This window comes from Aquarana catesbeiana, linkage group LG03, assembly GCF_042186555.1.
Source record: "Aquarana catesbeiana isolate 2022-GZ linkage group LG03, ASM4218655v1, whole genome shotgun sequence".
In the NCBI taxonomy this organism is placed as follows: Eukaryota; Metazoa; Chordata; class Amphibia; order Anura; family Ranidae; genus Aquarana; species Aquarana catesbeiana.
In genome coordinates, this window is record NC_133326.1 from 709307691 (window position 1) to 709322100 (window position 14410).

The 14410-nt window shown below is 47.1% G+C and overlaps 1 protein-coding gene across 4 annotated transcripts in view; it reads left to right on the forward strand.

The window, feature by feature from the left end:
• Positions 1-361: 361 nt before the first annotated feature.
• Positions 362-14410, forward strand: part of LOC141133632 (beta-1,3-galactosyltransferase 5-like) — a 90650-nt gene continuing 76601 nt past the window's right edge. For 2 of the 4 annotated variants that reach the window (XM_073623123.1, XM_073623124.1), the window contains exon 1: positions 5064-5508. The gene's annotated coding sequence lies outside the window, so the exon portion shown is untranslated. Of the gene's footprint in view, positions 482-5063; positions 5509-14410 lie in introns of those variants that run through there. The other 2 variants (XM_073623121.1, XM_073623122.1) reach the window with 2 other exon arrangements.

Here is a 14410-nt window from a genome sequence, read left to right on the forward strand (position 1 = left end):
GCCAATTAGCCCCTCTGTATATCATTAAGCCATATTTATGAGCAACGCAATATATCGTTACATAGACATACAGCCAATTCGGTATCTATTTGCCTTGGTATGAGTATAAAGTCTTCTCTAACCTATAAAATGGCCGCGCCCATCAGACACCTAGTTATTAGCTTGGTTAAGATCAGGTAGTCGTTTCTAACCTACAAAATGGCCGCGCCCATGTGAGACCCATGTGTCGTTTCTAACCTACAAAATGGCCGCGCCCATGTGAGACCCAGTAATCGCTGGCGTGGCTACGAGAAAATGGCCGCCCATTAATCACTATGGGAGAGACTATTTAAGACCACAATAAGCTAATTTGGCTCATCCCCTGAAGAAGTCACGTGATCGGTGATGACACGTGTAGGGACGGAATAGGCTGTTTCACATTGCTAGACACAGAACGAGTTCGCTGCTCGTAGGAGAGAGGTTTGCTCTGCATTGTTTTTATGTGAGTACATCTACTTAAAGATTTTTAATAAAGCATTACCTGGTTAAGACATACTTCACTATCAAGTACCTTTGTCCTGCATATTCCTGTACATACATACCTGAGATGTGGAGGCTGAGCTAGGATCCGCGCTGGTCCAGGACCCCTGATAGGACCATAGCCACTTGTAATCAGCTGCCATTAGGATAACCCAACACCGGCAAGCGTGGATATAGGGACGCGATGGAGGCTCAGGACCTGGCGTTTTAGCTACAGTTCATGCGGTTGACCTAGCACCGCTAGGTAAGGGGTCACTGCTTACATTAGTGTTTTATGCACGAAGAGGACACTGAGTGAATTGCATCCCAGACACCCCACTGTTGTTTTGTTGAATACACCAGAACTTGCTTTTGCACCTTCAATGACTTTTACACTGGCACTTTAAGTTTGCTGCACTTACTGGCATGTCATTGGTCATTTGTTTCGCAGACCAGCACAATATATTTTATATCACTATTATTGGGACATTTATTTATATTATTTATTATCCATATTGCGTTGGATTGATGTGTTTTATTTGCGATATCTAGATCACCTTTAAGCACTGGCACTTTGTACGTTTTGCACCATTTATAAGGATATGTTTTTGATGGTTATTTCTGATTTATTCTATGTATTTTTATTTAGAATTATTCACATGAAGTAGTGTTTATGTCCCTTTGTGCACCTACACATGATTATCTAGATTTATATGTTTTTAGTGTCAACACTTATTTATGCGATTTTACATGCGATTTTTTTTTTTTTTTTTGTCATTTAGTATATACCAACTGAAAAGGATTTTTTATGCACTTTTTTCACATACACATGATGCTGATTATTAAGACTTGAAGAATGTTTTTAGTGTCAACACCTATTTATGCGATTTATTATGCGATTTTATGTCATTTTATTAATTGACCACAGACAGAGATTTACAGCTTTCTTCTGGTTAGCGCAGCACCTCCCCCCCTATACCTCAGTTTGATTTTGGGCTTATGTCTGACCCTTGCTTCGGTGCATGCAGCTGTCCAGTCACACATACGTGCGTTTTTACTATTTTTCTGATTTCTTGTTTTCTTTTCTTTTTCCAATTGGGTAGCGCAGGAATATTCTCATTACATTTCACTTCATACATTCCTGCAGCAACCATGGAAGTTTTCTCCTTTTTGGAAAAAAGAAAAATAAATTTGGAAGAAGTGTTTAGCACTACTAATGTAAGTAAGAATAAAACAGGTGATCTGGAAAGTCTTATGAGAAAACTGGGACATAACATGGAGAAAAAAGTAAGCCTATGGTGGGACATCAACACCTTTGAGACTTATCTAAAGGAGAGTTCTTGTTTTCTTTTCTTTTTCCAATTGGGTAGCGCAGGAATATTCTCATTACATTTCACTAGATGGCAACTCACCTCCTCATGGAATGTTAGTAGATTTGTTTGGCAAGAACGATTCTTCATGAATCCATGCTGATTACTGCTAATGATACCGTTCTCATTACTAAAATCTTGTATATAGTCCCTTATCATCCCCTCCAAGAGTTTAAATACTATTGATGTTAGGCTAACTGGTCTGTAATTTCCAGGGATGTATTTTGGGCCCTTTTTAAATATTGGTGCTACATTGGCTTTTTTCCAATCAGCTGGTACCATTCCAGTCAGTAGACTGTCAGTAAAAATTAGGAACAACGGTCTGGCAATCACTTGACTGAGTTCCCCAAATACGCTCGGATGCAAGCCATCTGGTCCCAGTAATTTATTAATGTTAAGTTTCTCAAGTCTAATTTTAATTCTGTCCTCTGTTAACCATGGAGGTGCTTCTTGTGTTGTGTCATGAGGATAAACACTGCAGTTTTGGTTACTGAAGCCCCCGATTCACTCGTAAAGACTGAGGAGAAGAATAAATTCAATACCTTCGTTGTCTCCCCATCCTTTGTAACCAGATGTCCTTCCTCATTCTTTATGGGGCCAATATGGTCTGTCCTCCCTTTTTTACTGTTTAGATACTTAAAGAATGTCTTGGGATTTTTTTTGCTCTCATCCGCTATGTGTCTTTCATGTTCTATAGAGTCCATACCTCAACCCAACAGACATGTTACTACCCACATCCTACTAGCTGCGAGATTGAGCATTACAAGGCTGTGGAAAATGGATAAAGCCCCGTCTATCGAACACACTCTTAAACTAGTTAATCTACACTACAGCTATGAGCTAACGATGGCCTCCAGTGAGGGCAATATCAGTAAAATGGTGAAGACATGGTTGCCATGGTCAAAATGGTCTGGAGCTGCAAATTCCTTATGATGCTGTAATGGACATTTATTGATATACCACAATATGTTAGGTTTCAAAAATCCTGTGTTTGAGAGTACATGGTTCACTAGTAAAACCTTCATTAGATCTCCCCCAAGAACAAAAGTGGTCCCATTAGGGGTTCTTGGAGGAGTAGCAACCTTACCTTTTGAGGGACCATGTCTCTCAAGTTAACTTCTATCTTTAAGATGTACGAATAATACACTTGGAAGTTTCTGTTGGTTTTTACCCATAGTTAATAGGACTCGTCTTTTTAAGTATGTACTTAACTGTAACTCAACATGCAATGCTTACATTGTTTGCTCTTGTTTTACCACAAACAATAAAAAAAAATATTGAAATAGGAATGAACACAAAAAAAAAAATTGCCTGGAGGGGTTTCTTAATCCAGCCCGCCCACAGTCTCTTCGGGGTCCCTGTCAAGTAGGTTCTCGCTCCTAAGAGATTGCAGTGAGTCCTTCTTGGAGAAGGCTATCTGCTGATTCAAGGTGGCCACATCCTGAGCTAGTTTCGTCAGCATGGTTTGCACGGCTGACAGAGGTGAAGGTGCCAGAGCCTCCTCTTTGAAGTATGCAGGTTCAAATTTCTTGGTCCCTGCTACAGCTGCATCTGTTTCTTCCTGTTCCAGCGCAACCACAATCCACAATATGGAAGGAGGTGGCGGGCTGCACCTTAGCTTTCTCTTGCAAGGTCCACCAGATGGGGCCAGCCCTCAGGTCCGCTATGAACTAGTCCCTTAATATGTGGTCTGGGTCAGTGATGTCAGCACAGCCGCACAGAAAACAGGCCCTCAAAGTGTGATACAATCTGTTCAAAGATGGCTCACTTGTGTTCTGGCAGTGCCATCCCTGTGTTGTGAGCGTCATCCTTTGGAGCATTAATAGCCAGCTCCGCCACCAGCTGGGTCAAAACCCAATACAGGCACATGGCACTCTCCAGTCTCTCCTCCCACTCTGCAAAGAGAATGATGGGGGCATTGAACTTGGGTATTAGCGCTAAGGCCAATCCTAGTGTAGCCATGCTGGAGCCCGATCCATCTTCTGCACCCGCTGCAAGGGACATATCCTGCTGAATGCTGCCAAGTGTAGGGGGGGTGCAGCACAGTGCAAGGGAATAACACGCTCAGTCCAAGTGCAATGAAAAAACTGACCCAAGATGGCCACCAGAGTCACATGGGGTGACAGCATCCAATAGGATAGCTTCCCCAGTGACCCAGAAACCATAGAGGAACCCTGTTCCTCCTGATTTCCCCTCCAACTACAGTGCTGCTGCGGGAGAGCACCACCTGCCGTGGAGAAAGTAGACTGCACCTGTCTACAAGTGTGTCACTTCTGGATTCAGAAGATCGGACCCAGAGGTAAGCAGGTGTCTGGACCGGGATCTGAATCCACAACCTCTGCTGTATCTGACAGTAATTCTCAGATTGTGGATTCTGGGCAGCTCATTGCCTGATTTATTAGACAACTTTGGCTTGTGTCTTATTTCTCTTGAACCAAGGCTTCCTATTAAAGCCATGCCTTTGCACTTGCTGTTGCAAGATCATTGTGCTCTCTCCAGCCGATATCTCACTCTTGTTGCTCCTGCCTCTATTTTCACTACCACTCGTTACCAACCTTTGCCTTGTTTCTCAACTACAGTTCCACTTGATCCTATCCTGCAACCACTTGTTACTGACCTTAAGCTTGTTTACTGACTTCTGCTTGACACCTACCTGCTGTATCTGCTACTGGACCCCGGCTTGCTCACCTCCTGGTGGGGCAATCCTGAGGACCTTGATCTGGTACCAACATGCAGCAAAACCCATCTCCACCATCAGGAGCTCTGGTGAACACCAATTAGTGCTTAGACCCCAAACCTTGGGTGCGCCTGTGTCATCAACTAGGGTGACCTGCTTCTATACTTATACTTATCCAGATGGTCATTGGGAGCCTCTCTACTGCTATAGCTACTGCTCTCCAAGCCTGACCCCTGACCATGACAGCGCTTGTAAGCAGACAGAAGTCAGTTTCAACCCGCCTGTCCATAGGGCTCTACGGTCCCTCTGATTAGGTCAAAACTGACAGGTGGACCAGACAGGAATGGCCATGTGAAAGGGACTTAATATGAAAGAAAGTCAGAACTTATATGCTGTCATACTTGTGTGCCAGGAAGGGAAAATGACTGGTAAGTGTGCAATTTTCCAGTTCCCTTGGCACAAGCCCAGCAGCATACACAGATGTAGCAATGAAAACATAGAAGGACAATGACAAAAACATTTACAGGCACTCCCTGAGTTACGACACCGAGTTACGAATGACTTCTACTTCCGAACAGCCTCAATGCCAGCTGCTTGTGCTCCACGCTGGTCCTGGATACCTCCGAGCAGCTACATGTACTGCATGGCCAGAAGAGCCCCAGAAGCGCCCAGAACATTTCACATCCCTGCACAGACGGAGGTTACACTTACAAGCAGTGTTCCGACTTACAAACAAATTCCACTTACGAAACAAACCTACAGTCCTTATTGTGTTCGTAACTCGGGGACTGCCTGTATTAGACATTTCACAAAACTGAAGACTGGAGAACCTCTCCACCCTGAACTAGACCGTTGTTACATTAGAACAAGCAAGTAAACATTGAACACGAGAACCGTTTGGTGTATCCCAAGAACCAGCCTGCATCCTCAGAGGAATTAGAAAATACATCAATTCCCTAAAAGGTATAACCTGGGTGCACATTCTGCTTAGGGACGCAAATCATAAGTAACACACGATCCCCCGATCAGTGGTAGATAGGTCATATTGCGTACCAAACAAGCCATCTAGTGGCAGGAGAGGAGCAGTCCATAGAGACAGTTGCAGAGTGAGATATAAAGCAATGCCTCTGGATTAGCTGAGTATTCTTTTTGGAGTGATAGCATTAGGGTTGACACCTTTTCTTCGAGCCAAACCCGAACACTTCAGCAGGGCTTGGCATTTTTTGTAGCAAACACTATGAGATTGTAAAATACCTGGGACACCTCTTTGTGCCCTAGGGGAGTAGTAATGCAGCATGCGCAGCGATGAACAGTGGGTGTAGCCAATTGCATATAGTGCAGGCGTGTGAAATGTACAATATAGTGTATAGATAGTGCAGGCGTGTGTAATGTACAATATAGTGTATATATAGTGCAGGCGTGTGTAATGTACAATATAGTGTATATATAGTGCAGGCGTGTGTAATGTACAATATAGTGTATATATAGTGCAGGCGTGTGTAATGTACAATATAGTGTATAGATAGTGCAGGCGTGTGTAATGTACAATATAGTGTGTGTAATGTTTGGTGGGGAGCCTCCCAGTGTTATATTGGGGGGGTGAGGGGAGGTCTCCTGGTGTAGCATGGGGCCTGTATATAGGGAAATTATTAGTAATTATTTGTATGAATTATCAGGTGTTCACATCAATGGAGAATAATAAATTATGTACTCAGTTATATCAATATGTTTATTTAATCACATGAAACACACACACAAATGCATACAGATACTGAGATATATACATTTGCTCAATTACATACAGTACGTGCACACACACTCAGATATATACAGATACATGCATACACACACTCAGATATATACAGATACATGCATATACACTCAGATATATACAGATACATGCATACACACTCAGATATATACAGATACATGCATATACACTCAGATATATACAGATACATGCATACACACACTCAGATATATACAGATACATGCCTACACACACTCAGATATATACAGATACATGCGTACACACACTCAGATATATACAGATACATGCATACACACACTCAGATATATACAGATACATGCCTACACACACTCAGATATATACAGATACATACATACACACACTCAGATATATACAGATACATGCGTACACACTCAGATATATACAGATACATGCGTACACACTCAGATATATACAGATACATGCATACACACTCAGATATATACAGATACATGCATACACACACTCAGATATATACAGATACATGCATATACACTCAGATATATACAGATACATGCATAGGATTTACACCCTTTTACCGATTTTATTGTGTCCTGGGAAATGTCCCGGGAAATCCATTTTTTCCTGCTTTTTTGGCGCCGCTAGAGGTCTGTGGCCGGCGGAGACAAGGTCCAGAAGAAGAACACGGTGGCTACAACAGAAATTAAGCTGCGGCGCCGCCCACCCCCCCGCCTTGCCGCCTCTGTGACCTGTTATAGAAAGGGGGTGGGGATGGGCGGTGCCACAGCTTAATTTCTATTGTAGCCACATGGCCGGCTCCGCCTCTGTTTTGTTCCCCCTCGGGGAACGGGGAAACCGTAATGGCGGCAGAGACACCGCTATACCTGATGTAAGGGGGCTCCAATGGGGGGAAAACTGATGTAAGGGGGGGTCCAATAGGGGGACGCCTGATGTAAGGGGGGCTCCAATGGAGGGACACCTGATGTAAGGGGGCTCCAACAGGGGGATGTCTGATTAAGGGGGGCTCCAATGGGGGGACCTGATGTAAGGGGGGCTCCAATAGAGGACGCCTGATTAAGGGGGGCTCCAATGGGGGGACACCTGATGTAAGGGGGGGCTCCAATGGAGAGACATCTGATGTAAGGAGGGACTCCACTCTGGGAGCGCCTGATGTAAGGAGGGACTCCGCTGGGGACGCCTGATGTAAGGAGGGACTCCGCTGGGGACACCTGATGTAAGGGGGGCTCCAGTGGGGGGACAACTGATGTAAGAAGGGCTCCAATTAGGGGAAGCCTGATTAAGGGGGGCTTCAATGGGGGACACCTGATGTAAGGGGGCTCCAATGGGGGGACGCTTGATGTAGGGGGGGTCCAATGGGGTGACACCTGATGTAAGCGGGGCAACAAAAGGGGGACGTCTGATTAGGGGGGCTCCAATGGGGGGACACCTGATGTAGGGGGGACACTTAATGTAAGGAGGGACTCCGCTGGGGATACCTGATGTAAGGAGGGACTCCGCTGGGGACGTCTGATGTAAGGCAGGACTCTGCTGGGGACGCCTGCTGTAAGGAAGGACTCTGCTGGGGACACCTGATGTAAATAGGGACTCTGTTGGGGACACCTGATGTAAGGAGGGACTCCGCTGGGGATGCCTGATGTAAGAGGAGACTCTGCTGGGGGCAACTGATGCAAGGACGGACTCTGCTGGGGGCACCTGATGGCATTTGGTGGCAGGTGAGACGCCCAGGGGTCCCACTGATTCTGCATTATGGTGAGTTGAATGATTTCATTTTATATTACAATGTAATAATAGAAATAATGTGCTTCAATCATCCTGACACCATAACAACCATGGTGCCGGGATGATTGAAGCGCTAACACCAGGTGTTTGGAGTATCTTTATCTGCTGATTTGTTAAACTGTGAAATACACATTTCTATTGTGGTGTAGGATATGGGCCTGCTGTCCCTCCACTCCTCTTTCCTTCCTTCTCTCTCCTTCCCTGTACTTGCCAAATATGCTGCAGAAATCTCCCTCCACTGAGTCTGACTGCAGCCATTTTAACTGTGGGCAGCTGAAGCTGCTTCCTGTTGACTTCCTGGATTTACTCAGACACACACCTCCAGCTCTGCAGCTCTCATTGGCCCTCTTATGACTCAACCCCCCCCCCCCCCCTTCCTGGCAAACTCTCGCGAGAGTGAGAGAGAGCTGTGCATGATGTCATAAGCCTAGGCTAATGACCAGACAAGAAACAGGAAGTGGGCTGTATAAGGAATTTACTGGCAGAAAAACAATGTTTTACTATCCAAAGTTAAAACAACAACAAGGGCAGAAGAGATGGAAAGATGAAAAAAATGACTGAAGTTCCTTTAAGGACCAGGCCTTTTCTGACACTTGTTGTTTACAAGTAAAAATCTGTATTTTTTGCTAGAAAGTTACTTAGAACCCCCAAACAGTATATATTTCTTTTTAGCAGAGACCTTAGAAAATAAAATGTCGTTTTTGTCATCTAAAATATCCCAAATCTCTCCTCTACCCTTAAAAGCAAAAGATCAAAAGGGGGGGCTCCGCTAGGACACCTAATGTAAGGGGGGGCACCGCTGGGGACATCTGATGTAAGGAGGCGCTCCGCTGGGGACATCTGATGTAAGGGGGCTCCGCTGGGGACACCAAATTTAAGGGGGGGGCTCTGCTGGGGACATCTGATGTAAGGAGGGGCTCTGCTGGGGACACCTGATGTAAGGAGGGGCACCTCTGGGGAATCTGATGTAAGGGGGGGCTCCGCTGGGGACATCTGATGTAAGGGGGGCTCCGCTGGGGACATCTGATGTTGGGGGGGCTACGCTGGGGACACCTGATACGAGGACAGACTCTGCTGGGGGCAAGGACGGACTCTGCTGGGGGCACCTGATGGCATCTGGTGGCAGGCGATGTGGCAGGTGACACGCTCAGGGGTCCCACTGATTCTGGATTATGGTGAGTTGAATGATTTCATTCTATATTACAATGTAATAATAGTAATAATGCGCTTCAGTCATCCTGACACCATAACAACCATGGTGCCGGATGATTGAAGTGCTAACACCAGGTGTTTGGAGTATCTTTATCTTCTGATTTGTTAAAATCTGGAATACACATTTCTATTGTGGTGTAGGATCTGGGCCTGCTGTCCCTCCACTCCTCTTTCCTTCCTTCTCTCTCCTTCCCTGTACTTGCCAAATATGCTGCAGAAATCTCCCTCCACTGAGTCTGACTGCAGCCATTTTAACTGTGGGCAGCTGAAGCTGCTTCCTGTTGACTTCCTGGATTTACTCAGACACACACCTCCAGCTCTGCAGCTCTCATTGGCCCTCTTATGACTCAACCCCCCCCCCCCCTTCCTGGCAAACTCTCGCGAGAGTGAGAGAGAGCTGTGCATGATGTCATAAGCCTAGGCTAATGACCAGACAAGAAACAGGAAGTGGGCTGTATAAGGAATTTACTGGCAGAAAAAAAATGTTTTACTATCCAAAGTTAAAACAACAACAAGGGCAGAAGAGATGGAAAGATGAAAAAAATGACTGAAGTTCCTTTAAGGACCAGGCCTTTTTCTGACACTTGTTGTTTACAAGTAAAAATCTGTATTTTTTGCTAGAAAGTTACTTAGAACCCCCAAACAGTATATATTTCTTTTTAGCAGAGACCTTAGAAAATAAAATGTCGTTTTTGTCGTCTAAAATATCCCAAATCTCTCCTCTACCCTTAAAAGCAAAAGATCAAAAGGGGGGGGGGGCTCCGCTAGGGACACCTGATGTAAGGGGGGGCACCGCTGTGGACATCTGATGTAAGGAGGCGCTCCGCTGGGGACATCTGATGTAAGGGGGCTCCGCTGGGGACACCTAATGTAAGGAGGGGCTCTGCTGGGGACATCTGATGTAAGGGGGGGCTCTGCTGGGGACATCTGATGTAAGGAGGGGCTCTGCTGGGGACATCTGATGTAAGGAGGCGCTCTGCTGGGGACATCTGATGTAAGGGGGCTCCGCTGGGGACACCTAATGTAAGGAGGGGCTCTGCTGGGGACATCTGATGTAAGGAGGGGCTCTGCTGGGGACACCTGATGTAAGGAGGGGCACCTCTGGGGAATCTGATGTAAGGGGGGGCTCCGCTGGGGACATCTGATGTAAGGGGGGCTCTGCTGGGGACATCTGATGTTGGGGGGGCTTCGCTGGGGACACCTGATATGAGGACAGACTCTGCTGGGGGCAAGGACGGACTCTGCTGGGGGCACCTGATGGCATCTGGTGGCAGGCGATGTGGCAGGTGACACGCTCAGGGGTCCCACTGATTCTGGATTATGGTGAGTTGAATGATTTCATTCTATATTACAATGTAATAATAGTAATAATGCGCTTCAGTCATCCTGACACCATAACAACCATGGTGCCGGATGATTGAAGCGCTAACACCAGGTGTTTGGAGTATCTTTATCTTCTGATTTGTTAAAATCTGGAATACACATTTCTATTGTGGTGTAGGATCTGGGGCTGCTGTTCCTCCATCACTCTTTCCTTCTTTCTCTCTCCCTCCCTCCCTCTTTTCCACTTTCTTTCTCCATCTCTCATTCATCTCAGACTCTAACCACACCCCCATGTGAACCACGCCCATATAAGCCACGCCCAGTTTTAAACGTAAACCACGCCCTTTTTTTGGCGTGACACATTTTTCTTTCCTTGCTATGGCATGCCTACAAATGCATGCCCTGCCCCTAATTATAATAAAACTCCGCCTACAGCCACAAAAGTGTCCCTATAAATTTTTTTACAATGTTGAAAACTATGCCATTGTGCCTCAGCAGTCAAAATAACAGGTCAATGTGCAGCGCTAATAAGAATGGTCACTGTAAATGAGGTCGCATATAGTGAAAAGTGAAAAAATATGCATTTAATGTTTTACACTCATAGTGACACATGTGTAAAAACATAAGTGAATAAACTGATTAAAGTCCACAACGTGATGAAAAATAAAGTCCACAGATGACAACTAATGCCCTGTACACACGACCGGTTTTCCCGTTGGACTAAACTCTGGCGGTTTATCCGACGGTGTTCCGACGGAATTCCACTGAAACAGTCTTGCGTACACACAATCACACCAAAGTCCGACCGTCCAGAACGCGGTGACGTACAGCACGTACGATGGGACTAGAAAAAGGACGTTCAAAAGCCAGTAGCCAATAGCTTCCGTCTTACTTGCTATAGAGCATGCGTCGTTTTAGGTCCGTCGGAACAGCATACAGACGGATACAGACGAGCGGTTTTCCCAATAGGAATAGGTTCCGGCGGAGTTCCGGTGGAAGGATTTAGAACATGTTCTAATTCTAGGTCCGTCAGAATTTTTGAAAAAAAAGGTCCGGTGAGGCCTACACACGAGCGGATTATACGATGAAACGACTCCGTCAGACTTTTTCTGTCGGACATTCCACTTGTGTGTGTGCAATAATAATTCAAGTAAGTGAATGACCTCCTTTTTATAAACAAATAGACTCCCAAAGTTTAGTGTGAAGAATTGCCACCATCCCTAAGTACTTAGGGATAGTGAATGACCTCCTTAGGACATCAATGTGAGGACAGGTGTACAGCGTAGATAATGGGAGATGACCATCACCAACATTAACCACTTGCCGCCCGTCCTAATTCAAAACGACGGCGGCAAAGTGGTTTGAAAATCTTGACCGGACGTCATATGACGTGCCTCAGGATTCATCGCTATTGCCCCCCCCCCCGGAGCCCGCACCACAGCGATCGGGGATGACGCTTGTCCCTCGGACACAGCGCATCCCCGATCAGGGTAAACAGACAATGAAATTGGCTGTTTACCATGTGATCAGCTGTGTCCAATAACAGCCGGTCACAAGTCAAAACAAAATCGGGCTTGCGCGCAATGCGCTCCGCCGGGGGCGCATAGCGCCGTTCAGAGATGACAAGTGTCCCTTGGACATAGCCCCATCCCGATCAGGGTAAACAGCCAATGAAATGGCTGTTTACCCACGTGATCGGCTGTGTCCAATCACAGCCGGTCACAAGTATAAACACTGTGGCGGTTTCCAGGGATCTCTCCTTTTCTCTCCTTATACACCGATCGTGTGAGGAGAGAGAAGGAGAGATCTGATCAGTGAGTGAAACACCTTTATTTTTACACATCTACTGTCTGCACAACACGCACCCCCCCCACCAATAAAGAGAACCTGTCACAGCCCATCAGAACCTGTCACAGCCCATCAGAACCTGTCACAGCCCATCGGAACCTGTCACAGCCCATCGGAACCTGTCACAGCCCATCGGAACCTGTCACAGCACATCAGAACCTGTCACAGCCCGTCATCGGTACTGCCATCAGCACCGGTACCGCCATCAGCACAACCACCGCCATCAGCACCGCCACTGCCATCAGCACCACCATCGGTACCATCTGGATCTGACAGCCCATCTGTCACACAGGTGCCATCAGTACCACTAACGGTACCGCTATTAGTACCGCCATCGGTACCATCTGGATCTGACAGCCCATCTGTCATAGCCCATCTGTCACACAGGCCCACCATCACTACCGTCACACAGTCCCGCCATAAGTACCGTCACACAGGCCATCAGTAACCTGTCAGTACCATCACACAGGACCACCATCAGTGAGCTGTCAGTAGCACCACCAGTTCTGTCACACAGGCCCGCCAAAAGTACCACCATCATGTCCCAAAGAGTTTACACAGCTGAGGAGGCATATAACATCCTTACCATTTCAGATGATGAGCAGCGGGGAGCTCTCATTATCCAATTCTGGTTCGGAATACGAGCCAGTGGAGGGTAGCCGATCGGAGTCCGAGTCAGCGGAGGAAATCGCCCCTCCTAATAGAGTAAGGAGATGAGGACCTAGATCAGAAAACCTGCCTACCACCAGCAGCGCCAGACCCCAGGAAGAGGAGCCCAGTACCAGTACTGGAATTGCACACCCAACCCAAACAATCCGGGCCCAGTCCTACCTTCCCGATGCCCTGGCAAACCCCTTATGGTTGCCTGCCAACTCAGGATCCGCTACAATCCCCCCTTTCACTGCACAGACACTACAAATTTTTCATATTTGGACCATTTCTATTTGTTTTTCCCGGAAGATTTGTTGCAGTACATGGTGGACCAAACAAATCTCTATGCAGAGCAATTTATTGCCCAGTTCGTCCTACGCCCATATGTTCCATTGGCGACGTCTCACACTAGACGAATTCAAGTTGTTCTTGGGCCTTACTTTTAATATGAGGCTTACAAAGAAAAACGAACTGCATGCCTACTGGTCCAACCACCCCATCCACCACATGCCCATATATTCTTCTGTTACAGTACCTGACCGCGAGATTGTGTTTCCAGCGCTCTCGGCGACAGGGTACTGTGCATGTCGCGCTGGCTCGCTCATCGGGAAAGGAAAACTTTTTTTCCTTTCGCGATGAGTGACAGGCAGTGCTGACAGCTGTCTGGTATGAAACCTGAGGGGGGAACGCCGCGTCCAATTTTAAATAAAAAACTGGCGTGGGTTCCCCCCCGGGGGCACACCAGGCCTCAGGTCTGGTATGGATTGTAAGGGGAACCCCTACGCCGAAAAATCGGCGTGGGGGTCCCCCCCAAATCCATACCAGACCCTTATCTGAGCACGCAGCCCGGCCAGCCAGGAAAAGGGGTGGGGACGAGCGAGCGCCCCCCCCCCTCCTGAGCCGTACCAGGCCGCATGCCCTCAACATGGGGGGGTGAGTGCCTTGGGGGAGGGGGGCGCCCTGCGGCCCCCCCACCCCAAAGCACCTTGTCCCCTTGTTGATGAGGACAAGGGCCTCTTCCCGACAACCCTGGCCGTTTTTTCTTTAGGTGAATGGGTAGGGGTACCATGTACCCTATACTCATTCACATAGGGTGGGGGGCCGGGATCTGGGGGCCCCCTTATTAAAGGGGGCTCCCGGATTCCGATAAGCCCCCCGCCCGCAGACCCCTGACAACCAACGGCCAGGGTTGTCGGGAAGAGGCCCTTGTCCTCATTAACATGGGGACAAGGTGCTTTGGGGTGGGGGGGCCGCAGGGTGCCCCCCTCCCCCAAGGCACTC